The 17,494-nt window shown below is 34.2% G+C and overlaps 1 long non-coding RNA gene across 1 annotated transcript; it reads left to right on the top strand.

Annotated features, from left to right (window-relative positions):
* Nucleotides 1-223: 223 nt before the first annotated feature.
* Nucleotides 224-1,659, top strand: LOC105421319 (uncharacterized). Its single transcript, XR_016054150.1, has 3 exons — nt 224-313; nt 1,146-1,205; nt 1,568-1,659. It is a non-coding gene; the product is annotated as an uncharacterized LOC105421319 (long non-coding RNA).
* Nucleotides 1,660-17,494: the final 15,835 nt, after the last annotated feature.

The raw sequence follows: 17,494 nt of genomic DNA, 5'->3' as shown, positions 1-17,494 counted from the left end.
TTGGTTTCATTTTTGTGTGTTTGATTGTTCCCACATGTCAAGGTTAGAAGCAAAGTCAAAATGATGTGGATTTAAAAGTCTTTATCCTTGTGACATCTAGAAAAGTGTTTGTGGTGTTTGAATGTATATTTTCAGAGAGAGATCAGGAGAATTTCCATCTTACCTACAGACTGGTGGCAACAAGTGTTATATCAACAAAGTACCATTTTTGGTACTCCCTTTTCACAGATTTCCAATATGTATACTATTTAGTGTTGAAGAAAGCTATATGGTTCCTAGGCCACGATGGGGAAGAGGAGCGCTGACCGGGCAGGTGTGATGTGGTGTTTCAGCTTTGAGGCAACCCACATAAATTTACATATGTGCACAGAAAAACGTACATGAATGTGTGTGTGTGTAATACAGTGAATGGAAGACGTAATAACCTAACAATCATAAAAAGTAAAAGATAATACTGATTGTTCGCAACAAATCCTATCTAAAGTAGTTGGATTTAAGATTTGGGGGGGTGGAGGTTAGAATACCCCCCACCCGGGGGGGCTATATTTCTCCTCCTTAAAAGGGGAAAAAATATGTTTCTGCCCCTGCCCATTGCCCGAGGACAATTTCTGCCTTCAGGCCATGGATGACCAAGGTGGGCCTAGGTTGATGTGCAAGGCGCCCCCCTATGCAGCCTAGATGGGGGTGCCCATGCACTTCCCACCTCGAGGCGGTGCCTATGCTGTGAGGCAGGCTGCTTTTTCTACACTGATACTACACAGTGGTGTTATTGCAAACTTTTAGGGCTCATGGAATCTTCTTGACACTCCCAGTGGAACCCAATTTAAGCATGCTTCTTCAATCTCTTGTACCTTAGGTTCAGTCCCTCTAGTTGCTGCTTTCAGCCTTGGACCTGGGTATTCATAATTTAACTGATATTACATGCCATCTTATTGGTAAATGCTACATTACATACAATGACTTGATACCGGATCTGTCCTACACATACTTTAATACTCAGTAGAGTTTGCCTGAGTTTCAGTTACTCCCACTACCCAAGCTATGATGTGTACTTCATCTGTATCTACTATCTTTATCTACTAAAGTATGCTCTCCACAGTGTATGCAGCAGATGATTAAGCATATTTAATCTTTTGTTTTTCCAGTCAATTCAGGCAGCTTTCAGTCCTTCCAAAATAATTGATTCCAAATCCATCTTGAAATTGGTATGAATTTTTTGTCTGAAAAATTGATTGATTTGGCTGAAAGTGGCGATAGCACAAACATTTGTATTTTGGGATGTTACATGACATCTTAGAGAAATTTCAATTTCACCAAACTTTGGCATCAACTCTTGTTATGTTGTCTTGTAGTATACGTTTGTATGTTTTCCATTTTTGAGGTGAGTTAGAACTCAGAACCATGTCGCTCAAGAGTAATTCACCCAAATAAGGAAACACAGTTGTCTTTGTAAGAATGTGGCACGTCCACCTTCTTAATACATTTGCATTGCAATTAGGATCATTTTATTTGGTCCTTTCAGCAGACTTATTTGAGAAATACTTTTCCTGAAATGGCAACTCATCAGGTTCATCTTAGAGGCAAGAGTTCTTGATGAAGGGCAAAAGGATTTTACAATTACAATATGATAGAAGAAGGTTCTTGTATGCTACTGAGCAGTGAGAAGATATGTCTTGTTCGAAGAAGGTTCTTGTATGTATGTCTTGTTCAAAGGAATATATGATTTTCTTATGTCCAAATCAAGTTTTAGTAAATCAGATGAGTTACTAAATTGGCATTGTCAGTCTAGACAGATCGGTGGGTTCACTTGTTGGAAGTGGTTCAGAGTGGTTTTGGTTGTCTATCAAAAAAGCTTGTGTTGTGCATGTGCATGCACAGGTTAATGTTTATCGTTCGGATGGTGCACAAAAGCCTAATATCTTATAAGTAAATGATTTTCTGAAAACATGTGTTTACATGTGGATGCAATTGTTAGTTTTATGGGTCAGATGGTTTACAAAGGACCTAATTTCTTATATTGAAGTGATTTTTTGAAATTTGAATATACAGATAATATGGATGCATGCATCTATCTTTTGGTTGGCTTGGCTGGTTGTGTGATTTTTCAGTTGAGAAATCTCTTTTATTCCAGCAATGTGGGCGGTCAGTAATCCTACTTCACACCCCATATCCCTTTGTTTTTCCCAGTACTTAAAACAGCCATGCAAAACAAGTTACTTTTAACCAATAGGGTGAGGTCGGTCGAAAAGGATGATCAGTTGAGATGGTTCCTGGCCCCATCCCTCTTCAAAGAACTAGTCAAGCCAGTTGGTCTCAACTCTCACCCAGTATCGGGTCCAGATTTGTCCACGGTTTTCGAATGTGGATTGCTCGTTAAATATTATGAGTGCTCAATAAAGTGCCATCGGTTTTGTGATGCTCGTTAGGTGGATCTATACCTAGTTCTTGTCTCAGTCTATATTGGACCTATTCATTTTACCTTAAATTCCAAGTCTTCTTGTTTGGTTTGATAACAAGAATAAGGTGTTTCTTTGGCAAACCATGTTCTTTTTGTAATTGCCCAATATTTCGGATTTTACAAGTAGGTCCAGTAGGATATGTCCATCCGGCATAAGCAAAAGCCAGATAGAAGCATCTCTGTTGAATATTTGATGGTCGAAGTGCAGGCCTGGAATTCAGTGGGCTGGCTAGACATCCCAGGTAAGCCGCGCCCATTGTATTTGGCTTGCTGGCTAGGGATGGGTATGAACTATCGTCTGGTACCGTGCCCAGCCTGGGCCACACATGCATGGTCCGGCCCGTCTTCTAGAGTTTATATAGATTATATGCTCTGTATGGACTACACATTATGTATAATTTGTGGACTATATGGACTTGAAAAATATTTTGAATAATAAAATCTGTTATTTAGAAATAAATATTATATTGTCATTTTTTTAAATTAGAAAAATGAAATGATTTCATAATCCATCTACGTCTATTATTATATATATGCTGAAATAATTCTGTTTTATTTAGGTTCTAGGACTTTATTATCCTATTGTGTAAGGATAAAATTTTCAATGGTAATTTTAAAAATAAAATATTTAAGAAAAATTGAAATTTTCATATTCATATTTATTATTTTCTTAAATTAAAATCTAAAAAAACAGTAAAAAAAAATCCTAAAAAAGGAGGGAAAAGTTTATACAAAGTGTCAACCTTATAATATTGAAATAAGGTGCACCGCAAAAATATTTAAGTTTAGAGTATTCTGATGTTGGAAAACCCTCGAATTGATTATCCCGACTTTGAGATGTATAGATATGAAAAACAAAGAATTTCAAGTCCTAAAAATGATGTATCTTGTAATAATTATTTAGACCGCTTATTTTCAATATTTTTTGGTGTTTATACATGATCTCTACCATTCTTAAATGTTTTAGAGCTAGGGAGAAATACATTTTTAAGCCCCTTTAGATTTTTGACGCTCGAATTACATCTCCAGGCAAAATTTAAAGTTATGCTTCGACGGAATAAAGACGGCGCCTTATATAAAACCTCATCCATTAATCATGCCCCTATATTAATTTTCCAAAAACTCTTTAGTCCTTATCATTTCCAAAATCCTTTTTTGTCTACACCAAAAATCAAATTGAAGCATTTAAGCTCGCTTTATACCAAAGTCCAAAAAAAGAAGAGATGATTTCTTTCTACAATTTCTTGCCATAGTATTTGTGTTTCTTGTTCAGCAATTTCTTGCTATGGTTGTGTTTTGATAGAGACAATGTTTAGGGCTTTGGAGTATAGGAGAGGATCAAATAAGATCTCTAAGTCTTTTGGCTTCTCTCTTTCTACCCTTGTCTTAGATCGTACTATTCCAACGAGAAAATAGCTCTAGTTTTTGGTTTTTTTTTGGCTTCTCTCTTTCTACCCTTGTCATAGATCGTACAATTGCAATGAGAAAGTAGCTCTAGTTTTTTTTTTTTTCTTTTGGTTTTTTATGGGGGATATATATATGGAAAAATTTATATAGAGTTGAGGCTTTAAACCATCAAATTTGAGCCTATATCAAAAGTTTCACTAGAAGAGGTTATTTTGATGCCCAAATATCTTCAAATCGATCATCTCGACATCAAGATGAATGGACAAGTGAAAAAAATGGATTGCGAGTTTTGAAAATAGTATATTTTGTAACGTATTTTTGGACCGTTAATTTTCAAGATTTTCATAGATACATCGATCTACACTATTTTTGCAGCTTTAAATTTTATAAATAAATATGAAACTATATTTTAAGGCTATCACAAAGATTTTCAATATTGAAACCACATTTCTCGACACTATTTGAACGTAGGCTCTAATTTGATTGTTTAGAGCTTAGGCTCTATACAAACCGCGCCATATATATATATATATATATATATATATATATATATATATATATATATATATATATAAGAACTATTGTAGGTTTGGGATCTTTTATTTCTAATTTAGATAATTTAGAAATTAGTTGCCCCATGAGTGTTGTATTATCATCTCCAATATGAAACTTTTCTCTATTCAAGTCAGGAGGTGGTTTGAAGAATAATTGTTTTTTCTCTTTGTGAGTGGGAATGAAAGGTTGTAATAGATTTTCTAATCTATTTGTTTGTTGTCCTAATGTATGAAGACAAAGGTTTGTATAATTATTCTGTTCGATTATGTGTGGAAGTAATTCTATTCGAGCTATATTTGCATTATTGAGCTTATACGGTGTAGCTACTGTTTCGTAAACAACTATTTGGGTTGATGACGATTCTACAGCTTGTTCTGGAGTTTTTGTAGTTGGTATTGTAGTAGCAACTCCTTGGATTTTCAAGCTTTGTTCAGGAGGATGTATAGATTTGATAGTAGTTCCTTCTGTGGTATTAAATAATGTATATTGAGTTTCTAACGTATTTATTTCAAAGTTAGGAATAGGAATATTATGCTGGCTCAAGGTGTCCCTTAACCAGTCAAAAAAGCATTTTCCTTTGTTTCCTTTTTGTCTCCATTTGTTAAATTGAGAATGAAATAATTCGACTAGCCTAGGTTTAAATTCTTTCACATACCATTCTCTAATATTTTTATTTTCTGGAGATAAAAAATCTTTGATAATATCATCTCGGGTGAATGTTTCTTCAAGTTGTAATACTTGAATAAATTCTGCCTCGGCAGGTTCATTTTCAGCTTGTCTGTATTGGGGTATAATGATATTATTAGAGGTTCGCAGAAGTCCATCAATTTGTGGTTTTGGTTTTGGTGTTGATGGAATGTTTATAGGAGCGATTCTAGTATAAGTGGTAATAGATTATCATCATATTGGAGATGATAATACAACACTCATGGGGCAACTAATTTCTAAATTATCTAAATTAGAAATAAAAGATCCCAAACCTACAATAGTTCTCCCCGTTCTCCTTGATAATGATAAAGGAAAAGCAAAAATCCCTGAACACGATAATATGACTCTACAAGAAGAGATATCTTCCCAAACTAATGAAATTGGAGAACCACCTATTGCCAATACAATACAAAATATGCAGGAAGCATTTTCTGAAATACAACTTACTCTTGATAGTATAAATCGTATCAATTATAGCAAAACTTGGCAACCAATAAATGCCCGACCATATTATAAAAGACCAACTCCAGTTGACATCCAATTAGAAGAAGACCTAACAAGTCATACTTCTACATATACAAGTCGAACAATTATAGATTGGAATATAGATGGTATCTCTGACCATAGAATATTAGATACAATGAAACACATGACTATGTATGCATCGGCATGTAAAATGGCTGGTAGTCATGATCAAGAAATAGCTAAAGCCATAGTTTCAGGATTCACCGGATGGCTTAGAGGATGGTGGGATTCATACCTTAATGAGCAAACAAAACAACAAATATTAACTAATACCCGACAATGGACAGCAAAGAATGAACATAACCAAGATATGGTATATTCTGAAAGTGATGCTGTCAATTCCTTGATATATACAATTGCTCTTCATTTCATAGGAAACACTTCAATACTTGCAGCAAGAACTGCTGATCTTTTATCTAATTTACGATGTCCTACCTTATCACACTATAAATGGTATAAAGATGTCTTTTTCTCCCGATTACTTATACGAGAAGATAGTCACCTTGATCATTGGAAAGAAAAATTTGTAGCAGGACTACCTTATCTATTTGCTGAAAAAGTTAAAGAACGTCTCAAAAATAAAAACAGTGGTGTCATAAACTATTCCCAATATACATTAGGAGAATTATCTTCAGAAATTTGTGCTGAAGGCCTGGCCCTATGCACAGATCTGAAACTCAAGAAGCAACTTTATAAACAGAATCTAAGTGGCAAAAAGGAATTAGGAGATTTTTGCCAACAATTTGGCTATCATATGGATCAAGGTCATATAGATAAAACCAAACCGCATAAAATCCATAAAGTATATAAAAAGAAAAAACATCGAAATAAACCAGATAAAACCTATAAGTCTTTTCCAACCAAGCAGAAAAAATATAAGAAGTTTACAAAACGTTTTGCTTCTAAATCATCTCAAAATAAGAAAAAATTACCTGTTTGTTATAAATGTGGCAAAGTAGGCCATTATAAAAGCCAATGCAAAGTTAAACAAAAATTAGACTCTATTACTTTGGATGAATCCATCAGGAACAAAATCTATATATATATATATATATATATATATATATATATGGAAGATACTACAAAACGCCTATAGGTGAAGATATTCCAAACTTCATCGTATAGTCATAGTTGTCCGGTAGTGTTTCATTTTTCATTTTTTTTATTAATTATAGTGATTTGAAATTTGGATTGTATGTACATCTTAGTGAGGCGCACTTAATAAAAATATGAAAAACAGAATTCGTAAAATATAAATTGATCAAAATACCCTTGTAAATTTTCGAGGGTAGTTTAATCAATTTATATTTTACAAATTATTTTTTCATATTTTATTTAGGTGTGTCTCACTAAGATGTACACGCGCTCCAAATTTCAAACAATTTTGATTTGTAGAAAAAAAAAATGAAAATTGAAACACTACCAGACAACTATGACCGTACGATAAAGTTTGGATGGTGATGAGGGCAGGGGAAATCATGGTTCATTTTCACCTATAGGTGTTGGGAAGAGTTTTTCATAGATATATATGGAAAACGTTTCTATGTTTCCCCTACAACATAGAAGTTCTATCCTCCCCCTTCCATCCAGCCGTCCAATTTTGATCAAGAGAGCTACTCACCATTTCATCTTAGATCTAATGTCCCAAAGTATTTTATTTTTATTTTTTTTATACAAATTGTATGAATATAAAATTTGGTACATGCCATCTTCTCATTGGGGCGCACCTATAAAAAATATTAAAAATATTTTTTCGATAAAATATAATGACCAAAATACCCCTTGAAGATTTTAGGGCTATTTTGGTCATTTTATTTTATTTAAAATATTTTTATTTTATTTTTTGCTAGTGCAAGTTTAATAGAGGAATGGATATCCAAAATTTGGTGTCAAAATAGTTCATAGAAAAAAAATTAAAATAAAATAGTGTAGAGACGTGACATTGTGATTGGGGTAATCTTAGCCCTCCATTCAGAATGGATGGTTGGATAAGGGGGATGACAAAACTTCTATGCTGTAGGGGAAGCATAAAAAGCTTGCCATATATATATATATATATAGGGAAAAGTTTATATAGAGCCGAGGCTCTAAACAATAACATTTGGGCCTACCTCAAAACTTTCACTAGAAGATGTTGTTTTTATGTCCAAATATCTTCAAATTAATCATCTCGACATCAAGATGCACGGACATGAGAAAAAAATGGATTGTACGTTTTGGAAATAGTGTATTTTGTAACACATTTTTGGACTGTCAATTTTCAAGATTTTCGAGTTTTCATAGATATGTCGATCTACACTATTTTTGAAACTTTAAACTTTATAAATAAATATGAAAATATATTTTAAAGCAATTACAAAGATTTCCAATATTGCAACCACATTTCTCGACACTATTTGAAGGTAGGTTCTAATTTGATGGTTTAGAGCCGAGGTTCTCTACAAACTGCACACACACACACACACACACACACACACACACACACGCACACACACACACACACACATATATATATATATATATATATATATATATATATATATATATAAATATGGGAAAAAGAACCTGTTAGCCCATGGGCTGACTGCTATAGTAAACGCTCATGGCCCTGATTGAATCTGGGCCGATCTGAGGGTCACGATCTTATTTCGTATTTGAATTTTCATTTTTTTTTCTACAAATTCAAATCACTTGAAATTTGGGGCGTTTATTCTTAAATAATAGTAGAATCTAATAAAGACATGAAAAAAATAATTTGTAAAATATAAATTGATCAAAATACCCCTGAAATGTTTTGGGGGTATTTTGGTCAATTTATATTTTATGAATAATATTTTTTATATTTTTATTAGGTGCGCCTTAATGAGAAGAATAAACGATCCAAATTTCAAGTGATTTAGATTTGTAGAAAAAAATTAAAAGTAAAATATAAAATGAGGTCGTGATCGTCAGATCGGCTCAGATTCAATCTGGGCTATAGGCGTTTACTGTAGCAGTCAGCCCGTGGGTGTATGGCGTATGGAATCCACTCCCATATATATATATATATAAGAGAATGGTATCTAAAAAGGTTTCAACCCAAGTTAATCGAACTATTCCATAAAAGGTATAATAAATTATACAAAACCAAAACATGCAGTATAAGATTTTTTACATGATTACGAAGAACGTTACTAGAAAGAAATGTTGAAATTCCAGATTTTGAAAAAAATAAAATAAATACTATAGAAAATCAATATATCACATATCAGACAATAGAAGGTATTAGTATAACTAGTTTACATCCTCCAAAAAAAAGTGTTATAATAAAAGGATCTAGTAAAGAAAGAGAAAGCTCACTTGTTTCTGAAACAAGAGCTACTCCTTATAAAATGACAACTGGAGAAATAGTTCATCGAAATGAATTAGTCCCTCACATCATCGAACAAAATAACTATACTAATTTATGTATGCAATCTATAGGAAAGTAAACTCTGAGAATAGAAAATATGATCAGACCAAAACCTATTCCAGAACCTCAAAAAAACTTACTATTTAAACCTCCTCCTGAAATAAACAAAAATAAATTTCATATAGGTGAAACCAATCAGAATTTGATGGATCAACTTATATCAAAATTAGTTGATCTAAATATAAAAGATACTGATATAAAAGATATAAAAGGAAAATCAAAATTAATACCAGAATCTTCTACTAGAAGAATTACCAATCATAGAAGATACTATTGAACATCAAACATTAGCCTTTACAGAATCAAATACTCCACATATCCAGAGAATAGTATATGGTAAAGGTTAGAAACCAGCTACTGCTAGACCTTACCATCATAGACCCACACCAGTTGATATCCAATTGAAGAAGATTTAATATGTCATACAACTTCCTACTCAGGCCGATCAATAGTTAACTGGAATATTGATGGTATGTCAGAAAATCGAATCTTAGATACAATGAAGCACATGACAATATATGCTTCAGCCTGTAAAATGGTTGGCAATCATGATCAGAAAGTAGCCAAAGCTATTGTGTGTGGATTCACTGGCTGGTTAAGAGGATGGTGGGATTTCCACCTCCCTAAGACCATTAAAAATCAAATCTTAACAAATACTCGCCAATAGACTGTAAAAAATGAACAAAATCAAGATATCCTATATTCTGAAAGTGATGCTGTTAATACCCTCATTTATACAATAACACTTCACTTTGTGGGAAGTACTGTTTGCTAAGCAAATTGAAATAATCATTGGTCCAATGTTTCATTATATATTGTGGAAAGATTTCAAACACATCTTTCACCATAAAAATCTTCAGTACATGCTTGCAAAGAAGACCCATCATCTCAAAGAAGTGACAACTGCAAGAAACATAATTGTCATGACAATTGAATTTCACTAAGTAGGGTCTAGATTCGGTCCTCGGGATTGGCACCTTAAAGGTAGCAACCTGTCCATTGTCTTTAAGTGTCTCCCTCGTAAAATTAAAGCAATTAGCCACCTCTTCATCAAATATCTTTAAAATCTTTTGAGTATAGATCTTCGATGCATGTGACTCAATGAAAGTGGTTGTTCACAATACTGGAGATGTTTGAATATCTTTCAAATTATTTTCCCTCTCTTTTCGCACCTTATTATCTTGAACTTTTGCAACTACTTTTAATAATGTGCACAAGTTTGTTGTAGATGTCAAGTATATTTTGAAGTGTGTATTCATCCCTTCACTCTTTTGAGTAGAGGTCATACCCGCAGTAAATGTGCTAGCCAAGTATGTATCAACCTATTGCTTGCAACAACCATAAAGCTTATTGAGCCATTCATTATCTTCCAGCTTATAATTCTCAATCATTGATTTTCATTCCGATTCAAATTCTTCAATTGTTGGGCTAGCCACTCACATCCTAAAGATATATGAATAAGAAGGATGCATACGCAAGACATGACACATTTTTCTTTGATCTTCACAAATATGTGCCACTTACAATAATGATGCTTACTTTGGTTAAGAACTTTTCTCACTGCATATGAAATTGCAGGATCTTGATCAGTGAGAATAACACCTAGTTGTCGTCTACCCATGACTTCCAACCAGTTTTCAAAAACCCATATAAATGATTCTATTTTCTCGTCTAATATGAGTGCAAATCCAAAGAAAGTTATACTAAAATGGTTATTTACACCAAGTATAGGTGCAAAGGACATACCAAACGTATTTGTCTTTTATGTGGTATCAAAGGTAACCACATTAGAAAAGTACTAGTAGAAAACTCTAGATGTAGAATCTACCCATAATATACTGTGAATGTGATCCTCATCTTTTAATCTCAATCTATAGAAAAATGATGGGTTTGATTGTTTTTTTTTATAGAGCCATTGCAAAATTAAATTGCCATATTCTTCTCTAAGTTTTCTTTTAGTACTTGCTATTACATTTTGGATGTCCTTTTGTGTACAAGTGGCATTATTGATCCCTCCAGTCTGCTATATGAATATGTCTAGGCTTAACCATTGACGAACTCATTGAGTGTATCAATGACTTTGTAGCACTCGACAATGATCGATGCGTACGAATTAGACGAGCTTTTTTTGGACTAACTAGAACATGATTATGATCATTAACAACGTTAGTCACTTTCCACTTGCCGTCTTCTTCACAACTTATGCATATCCTAACTTTGCACCCACACCTTAATTAAGGGAAAACCTTACCACTTTTATTAGGTCTATCTTGTTTAGCCCCTTCCTTGGAGCAAACATAAACTCTATCGATCCATTTACATTCCTTGTTATGAGTAGTCCCCTTGCGAAAGCCAAAATCTTTGCTCAATGCATAAGACTTATAGAACTCATATGCATCATCTTCTGATCCAAACATGATTCCTACACATGGTTCTTCTATTTCTTGGCCTATATTTGGTGAGCCACAACCACCATCCACGATTTCTTCAATGCTGCCTACATTTGGGCATGTACTAGATGTCACACCGAATGAATTTGTAGGATCCATCTTTGTTTTTTGACTTACCCAACGTGAAACTGCAAACTACAAAAATACATATATTCAAACCTTCATGTTAAGAATACCAATCCTATTTTCTCAACCCACCTTGCCACATGCAAAAATTGTAACAAATAGATACTACATACTTGTAATACAAACTCAATGCAACAGGGGGAAAAAAAACCCAATTGAAAAAAAAAAACGTAGCAAAAGAGGCAAAAAGGGAAAAAAATGGGGGAGAAATACACAATTGTAAAAATAAATAAATTTTTACAATAGAGGTATTCTAATTTCTAGGAGTAACTGATTTACTATATGGTGCATCAGATGCCACATGAACATATTGGACTTGGATACAACATATGATATATCAAAATGTAAAAAAATAAACATAACATAGCTCAGGAATTTTGTAATCTCTCTTACTTACAACATAGTTCTTAGTAGATACATAAACCAAATTCCTTAAACTTAACATCCAATTTATTCATCATCATGAATATCTCTTTCTTTTTGGGTCAACAACCATAGGAACTGAAACATAAAGCATGCTCAATCTATAATAACAGTAATGAGGAAATATAAAGCATGCTCAATCTATAATAACACTAATGAGGAAAATAAAAAACAAGACTTATCATAACAAGGCGCATAGAAGTGACCCCTTCAATGGTTAGTTGAACTCAACAAGTTCGACTCAGAGATAACAATCAATAGTCAGATTAAAATTTGACACTGAAATCGTTTTTCTTATTTTTGTAAATTTCATAAACGTAAGTTCCCTTTCAAACCCCATTAAAAAAAACTCACAATTGAATCCAACCTATTTCTTTCTCCGTATCGTGGAGCACATGTTGGACTTTCCCAAACATAATGCCTTTTGTCTGTTGGTCCAATGTGACATTGTAAATTCAAAACAATTTTGGAAATGGTATTAGTAAGCTTAGAGCAACTATTTGCTTCTGAAAGTTCAGGATATGTTTTACCCAAGGGAGAATTTCAAGCCTCTCGAATACTAAGATGATATTTGAAGCTTGGGCTTGCACTAGCCTACCATTTTTGCCCACATTACTGGGGAATAGGGTCCGACCAACGTGCTGCCATCCAGACTGATACTCACATCTAATGGAACATTTTCTAGACGATTTATTTATTATTGAATATGTTGAGGAGTGGGTAATTTTTTGAACACATTGAGGATCTTGAAATCAGATAACTAAATGCAATGGGTATCTGTAGATTCATTGTGTCTTAGCCAAACATAACAAAGCCTAGCATAGGTGACAAAATTTCAAGGGCCCTGAAAAAAGAAAAATGGAAAGGCTTGAACTCACAAGTGGATTCTCAAAACTATGTTGAGATGAATGCCCAAACCGAAGAAATAAATAACCATAAAGAGAAAGCTCATGGCCTTCAAGTACTACACAAAATAATGGATATAAGTGCAAAAGGAAAAAGAACCCCATCTATTTTGTTTGAGATACCTGAGCCAGAAGATACCCATGCCCAAAAATACAGATAGAGAAATACCATGCCAAAAAATACACAGTGAGAGAGATATACCATGCCCAAAAACCAGGCCAAAAAATACAGAGAGAGAGATATCATACCCAAAAATACAGAGAGAGAGAGAGATACCATGCCAAAAAATACAGAGAGAGAGAGATACTATGCCCAAAAATAGATAGAGATAGAGAGATATCATACCCAAAAATACAGATAAAGAGAGATAGCTTACCAAAAAATATAGAGAGAGAGATACCATGCCCAAAAATACACATAGAGAGAGATACAGAGAAAAAACATTGAGATAGAGAAAGATAGAAGATATATGAAACCATGCCCAAAAATACAAAGAAAGAGAGAGTACCTGTGCGAGATGAAGCGCCTATAAATGGGGAGCCTGAGGGATGGGCCTTTGGAGAGGGGCTTGGCACAAAGAGTCAGAGGCAAGGTGCGCGAGAGGGGCTAAGCTAGGGAGAAGAAAACTAGGGAGGAGAGAGAATATGAATGGCACAAGAGAAGAGCTTCTTTTTTGTTGGAAGAGAGAAAGAAAAGAGAGAAAAAAGGAAACCAGGGAATCAGTACTCAGTGTACGAGGTGTCAGAGCTATTATAAAATTATTATTGAATGGAAAAGGCCGCATTTTACATAAGATTTAAAGCCGTCCATCTAACAGCTCCACGATCCAGACCGTTGGCGCATGAACGAGGTGCGCTAGCTGGCTAACATCAGCCTTTCCTATATATATATATATATATATATATATATATATATATATATGAAAAAATATATGGTTAGCAGCCTCATGTAGATAAGCTAAATGTGACAATGGCCCAGATTGAATCTGGGCTGATCTGACGATCATAGATTTTCGGTAGTGTCAAGTAGTGTTTGAATTTTAATTTTTTTTACTAATTTAAATAACTTGAAATTTTAGGCATGTGTTGTTAAAAAATAAGTGAATCTATGAAAAATATAAAAACAATATTTTACATGAAAAACATTGACCAAATACCCCTGCAAAATTTCAGAGGTATTTTGGTTATTTTTTCATGTAAAATATTTTTTTAATATTTTTCATAGATTCACCTATTTTTGAAGAATGCATGCCTAAAATTTTAAGTAATTTGGATTTATAGAAAAATTCAAATACTATCGGACATCTGTGATCGTCAGATCGGCTCAGATTTAATCTGGACCATGTCTTTTTCCTATAGATATATATATATATATATATATATATATATATATATATATATATATCTAGAGAGAGAGAGAGAGAGAGAGAGAGAGAGAGAGAGATTCATGGGTCAAGAGAGAGCTCTCTGTATTAGTAAAAGAGCGTTAGGTTTGTGGGTTAGGCGAGAGAGCTTGAGCCCTGTATCTAATAAAGAAAGTTGATGGAGTTTTATATGTATCAATTTATTATTTTATGTAGTGTATATTTGGGGTAAGCCCAAAAAGATGTGGTTGGAAGTTGTCCGAAAAAATATGGGGACTTATGGCCTCATTGAGGATATGGCCTTTAATAGAGTAGATTGAAGAACCAGGATTCATGTAGCCGACCTCAATTAATTGAAAAAGGGCTAAGTTGTTGATGATGATGTAGTGTATATCTAAAGAACATCCTATTTGTTGTTAGTTTTTAAGTAAAACAATATATAATTTGGGGATTTCATAGTTAGTATGCCTGAATTAGGTTAAATCCGATTGGGTCTAGGCTTGCCCAAAGTAGTTGAGCCGGATCACTGTCAGGCAAACTAGCACCCCAATGAGCTATACTGGGGCTGCACCCTTAGCTAGGGTTGAGCACTTCTCTAGGTAGCAGGATGAATAGTTCAATTGTAGCTCTGCTCATCACTAGACCTAACAAGCATATCTCTTTCATTGTTCCTATTGGGCCATTTGGTTCAAGGGATCAGATTGGGAATTGGTTGGGTCGGCCCATGGACTCGACAAGTGGACTCGATTGGTTTTAGGTTTGGATCTACAGAACTACCCAACAGGTTGGTTTTGGTCCACTTGACTTTGACTCAACTGGGTCTGGGTCTAGCTTGGATCCTATTGGGTTGGGTTGGGTCCAGATTGAGGCCAACCTGACCCAAACCCACCCCAACCTAAATATATTAGTACAAATTATATATAATTATATAGTATAAAATATCTTCATCATCATCATCATAGCTTTTTTTTCAATTAATTGGGGTCGGCTACACGAATCATGGTCAGCAATTCAGATCTATTTAAGACCATATCCTCAGTGAGGCCATGTCCATATATTTTTTCGGACTACTTTCGACCATGTCTTTTTGGGCTTACCCCTTGTCATTTTCAATCCTTCCACTTGAATTAGCTCGCACCTCTTAACAGGTGTTGTATTGGGTCGACGTCTTACATGGCCAGCCCACCTAAGATTACTCTCTCTCATCTTATTGCCTATTGGTGTCACACCTAAAATTTCCCCAATGGATTCGTTTAAGATTCTATCCCTTCTTGTCTTGCCACTCATCCATCTCAACATCTTTATCTCGAATACACTCATTTTTTGAGTATATTTTGTTTTTTTTGCTCAACATTTCACCCCATAGAGCAAAGCTGGTCTTACAATTGTTTTATAGAATTTACCCTTCAGCTTCATTGGTATGCGACGATTACATAAACTTCCAATTACACATCTCCACTTCACCTACGCCGCTCTAATTCTATATACGAGGGCTTTCTCAATCTTTCTATTTACTTGGATTATCGACTCAATGTATCAAAAGTGCGGTCTTTTTTGTATTTCCTAGCCGTCAATCTTTACTACTTCCTTGTCTCTACTCTTATTATTACTAAACTTGCATTCTTTGTACCCTGTCTTAGTTCGACGAATTTTAAAACTTTTGGATTCTAGAGCATCCTTCCAAAGTTCTAAGTTTGTGTTGCTATCGTTTCAGGTTTTCTCGATCAAAACTATGTCATGTGCGCATAACATGCATCATGGTACCTCATCATGTTTGTACCTAGCTAAGTCGTCTATAATTAAGATAAAGAGGTACAGACTCAATGTTGACCCTTGATGTAGACTTATTGTCACTAAAAACTCTCTCGTCTCTCCACTAGTTGGTCGCACATTAGTTAGCACTCCATCATACATATCTCTTACCAAGTTAATGTAGTGTTCGGAGATTCATTTATTTTCCAACACCCTCCAAACTAAATCTCGAGGTACTCTATCATAAGCTTTCCCTAGGTCAATAAAGAGCATGTAGATGTCTTGTTCCTTCACCTTAAACTTCTCAATCAGTTGCCTACGTAAGAACAGAGCCTCTGTTGTTGACCTTCCTGGCATGAAACCAAATTGGTTTTCGGATATACTCTTTTCATGCTTTAGCCGCTGCTAAATCATTTTCTCCCAGAGCTTCATCTTATAGCTCATAGGCTTGATCCATCGATAGTTCACATTCTGTATGTCTCATTTGTTCTTGTAAATATGCATCACAATACTTTTCCTCCATTTATCTTGTATGTTCTTGTTCTCATCACTTTGTTGAACAACTTTGTCAGCCAGTCAATGCTAATCTTTCCCATGCACTTCCAAACTTCTCTTGGGAAACCATCTTGTCCTAAACTTTATTCTTTTCAAGGCTTCTTTCACGTCTGACATCCTACTCCTACGAATGTATCAATGAACTCCACTCTCATTTATACCAACAATTCCTTTTATCTCTATGTTCCCATTGTGTTTGTCATTAAATAAAATTTTAAAATAAACTCTCTAGCTTTCGTTGACATTGTCATCCTTCACCAAGACCCTTTGATCTTCATTCTTAATGCATTTAATATGGTTTCGATTCTTACACGTTTTCTCTCTTATTTTTGCTAATTTAAAAATATATGTTTTACCTTCTCTTGTTTCTAGTTTATTGTATAAATTATCATATACGTTAATTTTCACTTTACTTACTATTTGTTTAGTGTTTTTCTTAGCATTTTTATATTCTTCTAAGCATTGATTATTTCTATTGCACTGCCAAGTTTTATAATATGACTGTTTTTTACTATTGGCCTTCTGGACCTCATCACTCTACCACCAAGTTTCCTTATCAGAATATCTTTTTCCTCTAAATTTTCCTAAAACTTCTTTTGCCACTTTCTTGATACAATCAACTATCTCATTCCAATTACATTGACATCATGTTCAAAGTTTTATTTTCCTTCTTCAACTAATTTATTTTTAAATAAGTCTATTTTCTCATTTTTTAAATTCCCCACCTTTGTTCTTGGGCACCAATTACTTTCACCCCTTCTCTTCTATGTCTTTATCCAGATGTCCATAACCACGAGCCTATGTTGGGTAGTCAA

Source organism: Amborella trichopoda, chromosome 4 (assembly GCF_054954075.1).
Source record: "Amborella trichopoda isolate Santa Cruz 75 chromosome 4, AtrichopodaSantaCruz75HAP2 v2.0, whole genome shotgun sequence".
Classification (NCBI taxonomy): Eukaryota; Viridiplantae; Streptophyta; class Magnoliopsida; order Amborellales; family Amborellaceae; genus Amborella; species Amborella trichopoda.
The sequence above is the reverse complement of the archived record's forward strand: the minus strand, read 5'-3'. Positions and strand labels throughout refer to the sequence as shown.